The following is a 13019-nucleotide window of genomic DNA, read 5'->3' on the forward strand; positions in this document are numbered from 1 at the left end:
CGAGGTGGATGCTCAGTCGGTTGTAGACCAGACGTTCGAGGAGTTTGGATAAGGGGAGCAAGGAGATGGGGCGTAGGTTGTTAGGATTGGATGGGTCCAGTGAGGGCTTTTTAACCACTTCAATACCAGGTACTTGGGCACTTTCCTGCCCAAGCCAATTTTCAGCTTTCAGCACTGTAGCAATTTGAATGACAATTGCGCGGTCATACAACATTGTACCCAAACAATTTTTTTATTATTTTGTTCCCACAAATAGATCTTTCTTTTGGTGGTATTTGATCACCTCTGCGGTTTTTATTTTTTGCGCAGCAAATAAAAAAAGACCGAAAATTTTGAAAAAAAACAAGTTTCTCTTTGTTTCTGTTAAAATTTTTTGTAATTAAGTACGCTTTATTCTTCAATGACGGGCACTGATAAGGCGGCACTGATGGGCACCGATGAGGTGGCACCAATGAGGTGGCACTGACAGGCACTGATGATGGGAACTGATAGGCGGCATTGATGGACACTGATAGGTGGCACTGGTATGCAGCACTCATAGGTGGCACTGATGGGCACTTATGGGTGGCACTGATAGGTGGCACAGATGGGCACTGATAGGTGGCACAGATGGACACTGATGGGTGACACTGATTGGTGGCACTGATGACATTGATGGGTGGCATTGCTGGGCATCACTGATTTAAAATGGTGCCAGTCAGTGCCCATTTGTGAGCACTGATTGGCACAAATTGGGCACAGACTGGGCACATGTGGATGGCCATGGGGTACATACCTAGCCATCCACATGTTGCCCGCTTCCCTGGTGGTCCTGGCGGCTTCCCTGGTAATCTAGTGCGAGCATCTGAGGGGGGCTGCACTGATAAACAATCAGCGCAGACCCCCCCATCAGGAGAGGTTGGATAAGTAGGAAGAGAACCAGCGAAGAGTATAGTCACGGAGGCTCTTTTACCAAGAGTACAGTGCGCCAGAGGCTCTTTACCAAGATCGGTGGAGCGGTGTGTCAGACTGACACACCGCTCCACCGATCGCCGTGATGTGCACCCCCACGGGCGCGCGGCGGCTGTTATCCTGAAGGACGTCATATGACGCCCAGTCAGGATAACTGAACCACCGCCTGGCCGTCAATCTGCTATAGGCCGGGCGGGAAGTGGTTAAGTATGGCTCTGACAAGTGCATGATTTAGAGAGTTGGGGAAGATGCCAGAAGAGAGGGAGAGATTGAAGATGTGGGTTAGAGAGTGTAGCATAGAGCCAGAGGGTGAACGTAGCATTTGTGAGGGAACAGGATTCAGAGGGCAGGTGGTAAGGCAGACATTACCAAGTAGTTTAGAAACCTTGTCTATAGTGGTGAGGTTGAAAGAGGGAAATAATGATTGTGCCTGTGGGCATGAAGTGTGAAGCTCTCCCCAGAAAAGGTGGGATTCTGCCCTTTCCAACCATAGGCTTCAATGATAAACTGGCAGACCCAACGATAAATAGTTGACCTGGATGCTGCCTGCCCTTCCTTGGCTCTTCTGGCCGTAGAACCAGGTTTCCCGACCTGCGCTTATAACTCAAGTAAATCCTGAGCGCCTAAACTACCTCCAGAGTATGTAGCGATCTTTCTCCTGCCGAATATGGATTAGGAGAAAAATTAAGGCAAGACACTGTCCTGATTCAAGTAAAAACTAGAAACCACTCTACACAATAAAGATGGATGAGGATGCAACATCACCATTTCATGATGCAAGACCAAGAGCGGCTCCTTACAAGAAAGAGTCGCCAGATCTGACACTCCACTTGCTGAAGTGATAACAACCAAAGAAGCCACCTTTCAAGTCAAAGGACTAATAGAGTTTCTCAAACTGGTTCAAAAGGTGGCCTCTGCAAGGACAGTCAAGAGCAAATTCAAGTCCCAAGGACACAAGGGTGGCCTGACAGACGGGACTATCTGCGTTACACCCTGAATGAAGTATGAATCAAGGAGTGAGAAACAAAAGTCTCTGGAAAGAAATAGATAGGGACGAATCTGACCCTTAATGGTACTTAAGGCAATCTCACTTCCCTTCCCAATTGGAGAAAGGAATAAAAAAAAAATTCCACTCACATATTTCTGTGGGTGCCACTTCCTGGCTTCACTCCAGGTCCAAAATATCTCCAAATCCTGTAATTGAAGCTGGCGTCCAGGCGCAAAGATAATATGACCCAAGACCATTGGTCCAGCTGGACTGCAAGTGTCCAAGGAGCATCCCTCACAAGATTTGCTATGTCAGTGTACCAAGCCCTCCTGGGCTAGTTCGGCTAACACTATTATCAGTGTTACCACCTCCCGGATACGTCACTAAAGATGCTGTAGTAGTTGAAACAGAGGGAAGGCTTCAATTAGGGAGAACTGGTAATTGGGGTGTTACCAGTGCATCTACCCCTATTGCCAGTTGGACTCTCGTCCCGGACACAACTTATCCAACTTGTTATAGAACTTGAAATCCAGTAGATCCACCTGCAGAGTTCCCCAACGTTGGCAGATTGCCAAAAAAAGGTCTCAGGATGCAGGGACCAACGTGGTCCCGACCTTAGTTGCTGATGCCTGGAAAGCCCCCCTGCTATTTTGCTATACCTGAGATATGTACTGTACTGGCGACAGAGACAGCACCTGTTGTTCTGCCCCAGACAGAATGTGGTTTACCTTCCTGAGCCGCATGGCATGGCACCACTACTGGTGCTGCCCTGGTGGTTGATACAGTATCTCACAAAAGTGAGTACACCCCTCACATTTTTGTAAATATTTTATCATATCTTTTCGTGTGACAGCACTGAAGAAATGACACTTTGCTACAATGTAAAGTAGTGAGTGTACAGCTTGTATAACAGTGTAAATTTGCTGTCCCCTCAAAATAACTCAACACACAGCCATTAATGTCTAAACCGCGGCCAACAAAAGTGAGTACACCCCTAAGTAAAAATGTCCAAATTGGGCCCAATTAGCCAATTTCTGTCCCCGGTGTCATGTGACTTGTCACGGACCCCCGTCCTCAACAGGACTATGTTAACGCTTCCTTTGTCTGGTACCAGCACGATCCAAGACCCCTTAGCCCACCCAGTCACTAGCCGTAACCCAGTGTAGGAAAGCAAAGACATAAGACTGTTTATTGAAACACATGCCCACAGAGGTGCATGCTCACGGGACAATCCCCCCTCCCTTTGCATAATGATCCAGTAACATGACACACAGGTATTCCACTTTCAGCCAGGGGCTGCTGGAGAAATCCCCCCTCCCCTCTCACAGCAAACTCACATAGACATATACATCCCATAATACATTGCTCAAAAGGCAGACACAAACAATAGAACAATGGGTTTCAGACACTTAACACGTAGAAACCCCCATCCCACCTCAAATTATCTAGCAATGCTCTGCAAAACACTCCTACAAGATTCTAGCAGTCTTGAGGTAAAATGAATAATCTTTATACATTTCTTGAAGGATATTGCTTACAAACATGAATGTCCCAAGTGAAATAAGGCCCCTGCCTTCTTTTAACACAATCCACACACACAAAATCCAGGACAACATTGTCAAAAGGAAATGCTGAGTCTGGTGTGGTTGTACGGTGAGTTGGGCAGACCCAACTGGGGTTCTTGGTCACCCTGTGCCCCTAATAGATATAGGGTTACTTACACATAGGAGGGGCTGGGGGAGCTGGACAAAGAGTATCCACTGCTTTCCAAGGTAAGCTGGGTTTCACAAGCCCCCCCCACCCAAAGTGACTCCCGTCACATGAATCGTTAGTATTACAAGGTCTCAGGTGTGAATGGGGAACAGGTGTGTTAAATTTGGTGTTATCACTCTCACTCTCTCAAACTGGTCACTGGAAGTTCAACCTTGCTACCTCATTCATGGCAAAGATCTCTCTGAGGATCTGAAAAAATTGGATTTTTTATAACAGCTTACCTGTAAAATCCTTTTCTTTCGATGGACATCACGGGACACAGAGCCTCAGTAATAACTGATGGGTTATATAGGTATCACTAGGTGATTGGACACTGGCACACCCTAACCAGGAAGTTCAACCCCCTATATAATCCCTCCCCCTTGCAGGGATACCTCAATTTTGTAGCCAAGCAATATAGTGTATTAGAAGAGGGGTGGGACCTCTGTGTCCCGTGATTTGTCCATCGAAAGAAAAGGATTTTACAGATAAGCTGTTATAAAAGATCCTATTTTCTTTCTCGAACATCACAGGACACAGAGCCACAGTAATTACTGATGGGATGTCCCAGTGCAATACTATCTGAGGGGAGGGAACCACAACCAAGTAGGGTGCAATCAGACCTGAGGACCTCGTACCGCTGCCTGCAGCACACTACGTCCAAAGGCAATATCCTCATGCCTTCTCACATCCACCTGATAGAATCTGGTGAATGTATGAACTGAAGACCAGGTTGCGGCCTTGCAGATCTGAGCCATAGAGGCCCGGTGATGCACTGCCCAAGAAGCACCAATAGCCCTTGTGGAATGTGCCCTGATCTGAAACGGAGGAATCTTCTGTTTCAAACCGTAAGCTTGAATAATCATTTGTCAAATACATTTAGAAATGGTAGCTTTTGACGCTGCCTGTCCTCTACTGGGACCCTCTGGCAGCACAAACAAAACATCCGTTTTGCGAATCTGAGCAATTGCTTCCAGATAGGCCTTAACTGCTCTTACTACATCCAAAGAATGCAGTGACCTTTCTTCCTGAGCTGGAAAAAAGGAAGGCAGAACAATGTCTTGGTTTAGATGAAAATCTGAAACCACCTTCGGTAAAAAACTAGGATGAGGGCGCAGTACCACTCTATCCTTGTGTACAATCAAATAAGGCTCTTTACAGGAAAAAGCTGCTAATTCTGACACTCTTCTAGCAGAAGAGATGGCTACCAGAAAAATTAACTTCCTTGTCAGCAAGACCAAAGGAATCTGACGTATTGGTTCAAAGGGCTGCTTCTGTAAAACAGACAGAACCAAGTTCAAGTCCCAGGGGTTTAGGGGCGCCTTAACCTGAGGATTAAGACGCGTCTCCCCCTGCATAAAGTTTTGGACCAAAGAATGTGAAGCAAGTGGCCGTTGAAATAATACTGATAAGGCCGAGACCTGGCCCTTGATGGTACTCAAGGCCAGCTTCATCTCTAATCCCAATTGTAGAAAATCAAGAATTCTACCTATCACATTTTCTGGGATGCCAACCCCTGGATTCACACCAGGATACATTCCAGACTCTATGATAAATCATTCTGGAAGCTGGCTTCCTTGCATTGATCAAGGTAGATATCACAGGACCTAAAAGCCCACGACTCTTCAGAACATGGGTCCTAATAGCCAAACTGTCAAATTTAGCGTTTGTAAGGCAGGATGGAACACTGGACCCTGAGATAACAGGTCTGGGCGTACCGGTAGTGTCCACGGGGAACCCACCGTCATCCTTACTATTTCTGCATACCAAGTCCTTCTGGGCCAAGCGGAGGCCACCAGAAGTACTGACTTCCTTTCCTGCCTGATCCTGCGAAGGAGTCGTGGCAGTAACAGAATAGGCAGGAATGCATAAATCAGTGAGAACCGATGCCACGGAATCACCAACGCATCCGTCCCACATGCAAGAGGATCCTTTGTCCTTGCCACAAATCTGTCTATCTTTTTGTTGAATCGGGATGCAAAGAGATCTACATCTGGAACCCCCCATCTTTGGCATATGGCCCAAAAGACGTCGGGATGCAGAGACCATTCCCCTGGAAGTAACTGCTGGAGACTTAAATAGTCCGCCTGCCAGATCTCTATCCCTGGAATGAAAACTGCCGATATGCATGGCACATGCTTCTCTGCCCAGACTAAGATCTGGTTCACCTCTTTTTGAGCAGCTCGGTTCCTGGTGCCTCCCTGATGATTGACATAAGCCACTGCTGTGGCATTGTCAGACTGGATCCTGACCGGGCAACCCTGTAGCGTGATAGTCCAGGCTTTTAGGGCTAGATATACCGCACAGATCTCCAGAATGTTAATGGGTAAGGTCCTCTCGGTTTTGGACCATACCCCTTGAACCGCAGACTGTTCCAGAACTGCTCCCCAACCCGACAGCCTGGCATCTGTTGTTACCACCGTCCAGGTAACCGGCAGAAAGGATTTCCCCTTCTGCAGGTTTTCGGGTATTAACCACCAATTGAGGCTCTGACGCACCACTTGAGATAGGTGCATCGGAAAGTCTAATGCCTGAACCTTCTTGTTCCAGGGCAACAGAATACTGTGTTGCAGTAGTCTTGAATGGAACTGAGCATAGGGAACTGCTTCGAATGAAGACACCATCTTTCCTAGCAGCCTCATACAAAGGCGAACAGAAGGACCCTTCTTGGTCCTGACTGCCAGAATCAGCTCCCTTAAAGCAGTGATCTTTGCCTGAGGTAGAAATACTTTCTCCTGGCTTGTATCTATGATCAGACCCAAATACTCCAGTCTTCTTACTGGTTTTAGGAAAGATCTTTCTAGGTTGAGGATCCAACCTAGGTGTTCCAGATACTTGACTGTGGTCCTCAAGTTCCCATTCAAGGAGGCTACCAACCGGTCTATCAGGAGCAGGTCGTCTAGGTATGCCATGACAGTTATACCCTGAGCCCTTAATCTGGCCAGAGGAGGAGCCAAGACCTTTGTGAACACTCGAGGTGCAGTGGCTATCCCAAAAGGCAGAGCCACAAACTGGAAATGGCACCCTCCTATCTGGAAGTGCAGAAACTTCTGATGAGCAGGAAAAATGGGCACATGCAGATATACATCTCTGATGTCTATCAATGCCAGAAATTCTCCTCCCTGCAGAGTGGAGACTACTGTCCGAATTGATTCCATGCGGAAGGATTGAATCCTTAGGAATCGGTTCAGATCCCTTAAATCCAGAATGGGTCTGACACCCCGATTTGGTTTTTGGACCGTAAAAAGGTTGGAATAGAAGCCCAATCCTTGGTCCTTTGCGGGAACCACCATAATGAGCTCCTGCAACAAAAGTTGTTCTAACGCTAGAAGGAGCGACTGCTTTATCTCTGGATCTCTGGGGACACTTGACCTAAGGAAATTCCTGAAACTCCAGCTTGTACCCTAAGGTTACCGTGGAGATTACCCATCTGTCCTGGAAATCCTCCTGCCAGAGCCCTGAGAACTGTCGCAGTCTTTCCCCCACTCGAACGAGCGGGGGCGCCCCTTCATGCAGAGGTCTTAGTGTTTTGCCTAGTAGGCTTCTTACCCCAGGACTTCTTTTCTCCCTGGGGTTGACTCTTGTCTCTGGACCCAGACGGAGGAGGCCGTCGAGACTGCCTGGAGGCTGAAGCCCCAGGCGCTGGGGAAAGAGTCCGTTTGAAAGAGGGATGCCTACTCTTCTTCTTAACAGGTAAAAGAGTGCTTTTCCCATAAGAGATTCTCTTGATATAGTTATCCAAGTCCTCTCCAAACAACCTTTCACCACGAAATGGAAACCCAGCCAGCAGCTTCCTACATGGTGCTTCGGCTGACCAATTTTTCAACCATTGGATTCTACGTATATGCACTAACCCCAGTGACAGGCGAGAGGTTTGCATGATAGAATCTCTACGTCAACAACGTAACATAAGGCCGCTGGAAGGTTAGCCAAGCCCTGGGCCTGCTGTTCAGGTAAAACTTTGATGACCTGCTTAACATGGTCTCTTAGGTATTGACAGACTCCCATCGCTGCTACTGCAGGTTGAGCCACTGAACTTGCTAAGGAGAAAACATCCTTCAATAGGGATTACATCTTTTTATCCACAGGATCCCTGAGCATCTGAGCATTGTCTACAGGACAAGTCAGACTATTATTTACAGAGGAAATGGCGGCATCAATGGCCGGTATTCCCCACATTTTAATAAACTTTTCTTCCATAGGATAAAGTGTTGAAAACTTTTTCGTCGGAAAAAAGCGTTTATCTGGGTAATCCCACTCAGCATAAAGGAGCTTTTCAAGTAAATTATGAACAGGAAAAGCATGTGTTGTTTGAGGAGGTTTCAGTGACCCTAAAGAAGAAGAGGGTTCTTTAACTGATTCAGATATGGGCAACTTAAATGTGGAGCGGACCAATCCAGTAAGGATCTGCACTAAGACTTTCTCCTCTTGGGAAGCCAAAGAGGGTCCCTCTCCACCTGATTCCTCCGAAGAGGAATCATCCGTCCCATCCTGATCCTCTGAAAGGGATTCCTCTCCTTTATCCCAGAGCTCCTCTGCCTGAGGGTCTTGGGGAACAGAGGAAGGCCTAGTGTGTTTTCTTCCACTGAGTGAAGATGTAATCACGGCCATTAATCTTTCCTCTAAACCATTAATGGTTGAGGAAAAAACCTCCTGTGTAATGTGTACAGGGGCTGAAGTGCCAGAAGCAGGTGTAGCCCCTGACCCCAATGGCTCTCCCTGGCTAGCCGTCCCTGGCCCCTCAGGGGGGGAGGATGCTGCAGACAGGGGGCCCTCAGAACCTCAACGAGATCCCCTAGAGTCTCTGGTTCTTGGGGTGTTTGAACCTCTTCTACCCATAGTGCAAAGCAACAAGGTGGAGGTATCACAAAATGAACACTGACTGCTGAGCGATGTAGTCCGGCTAAAAGCCTTGCTACCAAATGCCCATCTGGTGTTACCTTAGTAAATGCTTCCTAGGAGAATGCCTGTGTCCCACCTTACATGCGACCGTCAGCTCTGTGTCCCTCCAAAAGGCTTAGTGCACCTGTAATCAGTGCCTTTAATAGCCTGCAGCCGGCCCTGTGGGCGTCTGAGCACGCTGTGCTGATGCCCCCCCCCCTTCGTTTTTCGAAAACCGAGCGCTTCCAGCGCGAGCCGACCCTCCGGAATCAGCATGGAGGGAAGCCTGGGGGAGGGGGAGGAAGGAGAGAGGCCGGTAGAGATGGGGCCTGCACATGGCAAAATGGTGGCGGCGGTGGTGAAATTGCGGTGTATAACCGCCTCTCAACCCACCTGCGGCCTCCCCCTAGTCTGGGGGGAGATATCCCTAAGGAGAGCCCCCCATCCCATCCTACCTGAGCCGGCCGGAGGAGCTTGTGCAGCGTGGAAACACTGAGACAGACATCAGCATAAGAAGGTATGTGCTCTTGGCAGCCCCCGGTGGCGACAATAGGCATAGCATGCATTTACCTTAAAGGAGAAACCTACTAGAATTAAAAAAATCTGTGGAATCTCCCTTACCTTATCCAGCCGCAGGGTTCTGTTACACAGACCCAATCTTCGCCTCTCACGGTGGGCTCCGTTTGGAAAAACTTCAGAGACTGGGGCCCCCTATGGATAGGGGGAGCCACAGTTCTGGCCTGTAAAGCACCCGGCCAGAAATAAGGATAGAAAACCATTTTCTGATATGCGGGGTCCAGCTCTCTAAAAAGAGGAAGCGTTAGAGGTAAAACTTCGTTTCTTCGGACACGAGGTCCGGGTACCATCCAATTCGGCCTAGAAAAGACACTTTGGAATGGATCCGGTTCGCCTGGCTTGCCCCAGTATAGGATATAGGATAATCCCTTTGGAGCTCAGCACAGCACATCTTTACACGTCCTTTACCTAAGACACTGGCATAAAAACTGAGGTATCCCTGCAAGGGGGAGGGATTATATAGGGGGTTGAACTTCCTGGTAGGGTGTGCCAGTGTCCAATCACCTAGTGATACCTATATAACCCATCAGTTATTACTGAGGCTCTGTGTCCTGTGAGGTTCAAGAAAGAAAAAGAATTGTTTCTCTACATAAAGATGGCCTAGGCTATATGAAGATTGCCAAGACCCTGAAACTGAGCTGCAGCACGGTGGCCAAGACCATACAGCGGTATAACAGGACAGGTTCCACTCAGAACAGGCCTCATCATGGTCGACCAAAGAAGTTGAGGTCACGTGCTCAGCGTCATATCCAGAGGTTGTCTTTGGGAAATAGACGTATGAGTGCTGCCAGCATTGCTGCAGAGGTTGTAGGGGTGGGGGGGTCAGCCTGTCAGTCCTCAGACCATACGCTGCACACTGCATCAAATTGGTCTGCATGGCTGTCGTCCTAGAAGGAAGCCTCTTCTAAAGATGATGCACAAGAAAGCCCGCAAACAAACAGTTTGCTGAAGACAAGCAGACTAAGGACATTGATTACTGGACTCATGTCCTGTGGTCTGATGAGACCAAGATAAACTTATTTGGTTCAGATGGTGTCAAGCATGTGTGGCGGCAACCAGGTGAGGAGTACAAAGACAAGTGAGTCTTGCCTTCAGTCAAGCATGGTGGTTGGCAGGAGCGTTGCTAGGGAGTGGCCATTGGGGCTATAGCCCTGAATCTGGGGCCCATAGCCCCGAGTCTCTCCTCCGACATCTCTCTCCGCCTGCTCCACATCAGCGCTCTTCACAGTCTGGCCTCTTCAATCTGGGAGCGAGGTGCGGCGAGCAGCAGAGAGATGACATCATCTCTCTCTGCCCGCCACACATCAGCATTCTTCCTCTCTCACAGCACGGTGGAGTGGAGGTCACATGCTTCCTGTCATTGTGGAGCTCCACTTTGCAGCTGGACCCTCTTGCTCCAATGTCGGAGGTGCGGCGGGGAGCAGCAACATGACATCATCTCTCACTGCCCGCCCTGCATCACCTCTCTCCTGCTCTCACTAAATGAACCAGTGCTGTCAGCCTGCCACCAATGCAGCGTCAATGCACATTTGGTGGCACTGGCTGGCATGGCAAATGACAATCCACATCAGTTGGCAAATGACAACCCACCTCTGGTGGCCGGTGATGTGGCAAGCGACAATCTGCAAATGGTGGACAGAGATGTGGCAATTTACAAATGGTGCCAGGATATGTGGCAAGTGACAATCGGCAAATGCTGGCAGGTGACGTGGCAAGTGACAATCTGAAAATGGTGGCAAGAGATGTGGCAAGGTACAATCTGCAAATGGTGGTAGGAGACGTGGCAAGAGGCAATCTGCAGATGGTGGCAGGTGACGTGGCAAGTGACAATCTGAAAATGGTGGCAAGAGATGTGGCAAGGTACAATCTGCAAATGGTGGTAGGAGACGTGGCAAGAGGCAATCTGCAGATGGTGGCAGGTGACGTGGCAAGTCACAATCCACATCTGCTGCCAGGTGAAAGTGGCAAGTGACAATCCACATCTGGTGGCAGGCGACATGGCAAGTGACAATCCACATCTAGTGGCAGGTGACGGTGGTAAGTAACATGCTGCATCTGGTGACAGGCGACGGTGGCAAGTGACACGCTGCATCTGGTGGCAGGAGATGTGGCAAGTGACACGCCCAGGGCTCCAACTGATTCTGCAGTATGGTGAGTTGAACCACTTCATTATATATTAGAATGGAACAATAGAAATAATGCACTACAATCACCCTGACAGCATATCAACCATGGTGCCATGATGATTGAAGCGCTAACACCATCCATCGCCCGTGAAAAATTGCTTACCGCTAGTCTCCCCCCCCACGGGCATGCAAAAAGGTTGGTGACCGCTGCTATGGGCTCTAGCCCCAAATCTTTTGCAAACCTAGCAACGCCCCTGGTGGTGGGAGTGTCATTGTCTGGGGCTGCATAAGTGCTGCCGGTGTTCTGTTGATTTGTGCCCTCCATAGAAAAAGTGCCTGGGCATGCGCAGATCAGAAGGGCACTCCAGCTGACGTGACGTCACAATAGCGCATGCGCACATCGCAGGAGGCTTTTTTCGACGGGAGATACCATTTGACAGGCACAATTGTTATGCAAACAGCGGAGAGACATGTATTTTTTATATTGCGCCTTGCTGTTGCGGGGCGGGTTGTGGGTGTGCTCAAGGTCTGGTTTTGACTGTGTTGCAGGGCGGGTTTGGTGTGTTGAACGGCGGGTTTTGCCTGTGTCTAGGGGCGGGTTGCAACAGAGACAAAACCTGCCCTTCAACACACTCTCAACCCGCCCTGCAACAGTTATGCCCCGTACACACGATCGGATTTTCCAACGGAAAATGTGTGATAGGACCTTGTTGTCGGAAATTCCGACCGTGTGTGGGCTCCATCACACATTTTCCATCGGATTTTCCGACCCACAAAGTTTGAGAGCAGGATATAAAATTTTCCGACAACAAAATCCGTTGTCGGAAATTCCGATCGTGTGTACACAAATCCGACGGACAAAGTGCCACGCATGCTCAGAATAAATAAAGAGATGAAAGCTATTGGCCACTGCCCCGTTTATAGTCCCGACGTACATGTTTTACGTCACCGCGTTTAGAACGATCGGATTTTCCGACAACTTTGTGTGACTGTGTGTATGCAAGACAAGTTTGAGCCAACATCCTTCGGAAAAAATGCTAGGATTTTGTTGTCGGAATGTGCGAACAAAGTCCGACCGTGTGTACGGGGCATAAGGCTCAATATGACAACTACAGTGTCCGTCCGCTCTTGGCATAGCTTTCAATTGTGCCCGTGAAATGGTTTCTTCCATCGTCTCCTACGATGTGCGTATGCACTATGGTAACATCACGCCAGCTGATCGGGAAATCAGCTGGAGTGCCCTTCCGTTCATCGCATGCGTGGGCACTTTTAAACAGAGGGCACTATTCGATAGAACACCAGCACTGGGGAGCTACAGTTCTTTGAGGGAACCATGAATGCCAACATGTACTGTGACATACTGAAGCAGAGCATGATACCCTCCCTTCAGAGACGATTCTAACATAATAATGACTCCAAAAACACCTCCAAGATGACCACTGCCTTGCTAAAGAAGCTGAGGGTGAAGGTGATGGACTGGCCAAGCATGTCTCCAGACCTAAACCCTATTGATCATCTGTGGGACATCCTCAAACGGAAGGTGGAGGAGCGCAAGGTCTCTAACATCCACCAGCTCTGTGATGTCGTCATGGAGGAGGGGAAGAGGACTCCAGTGACAACCTGTGAAGCTCTGGTGACCTCAATGCCCAAGAGGGTTAAGGCAGTGCTGGAAAATAATGGTGGCCACACAAAATATTGACACTCTGGTCCCAATTTGGACATTTTCACTTAGGGGGTGTACTGAC

Source organism: Aquarana catesbeiana, linkage group LG02 (assembly GCF_042186555.1).
Source record: "Aquarana catesbeiana isolate 2022-GZ linkage group LG02, ASM4218655v1, whole genome shotgun sequence".
Classification (NCBI taxonomy): domain Eukaryota; kingdom Metazoa; phylum Chordata; class Amphibia; order Anura; family Ranidae; genus Aquarana; species Aquarana catesbeiana.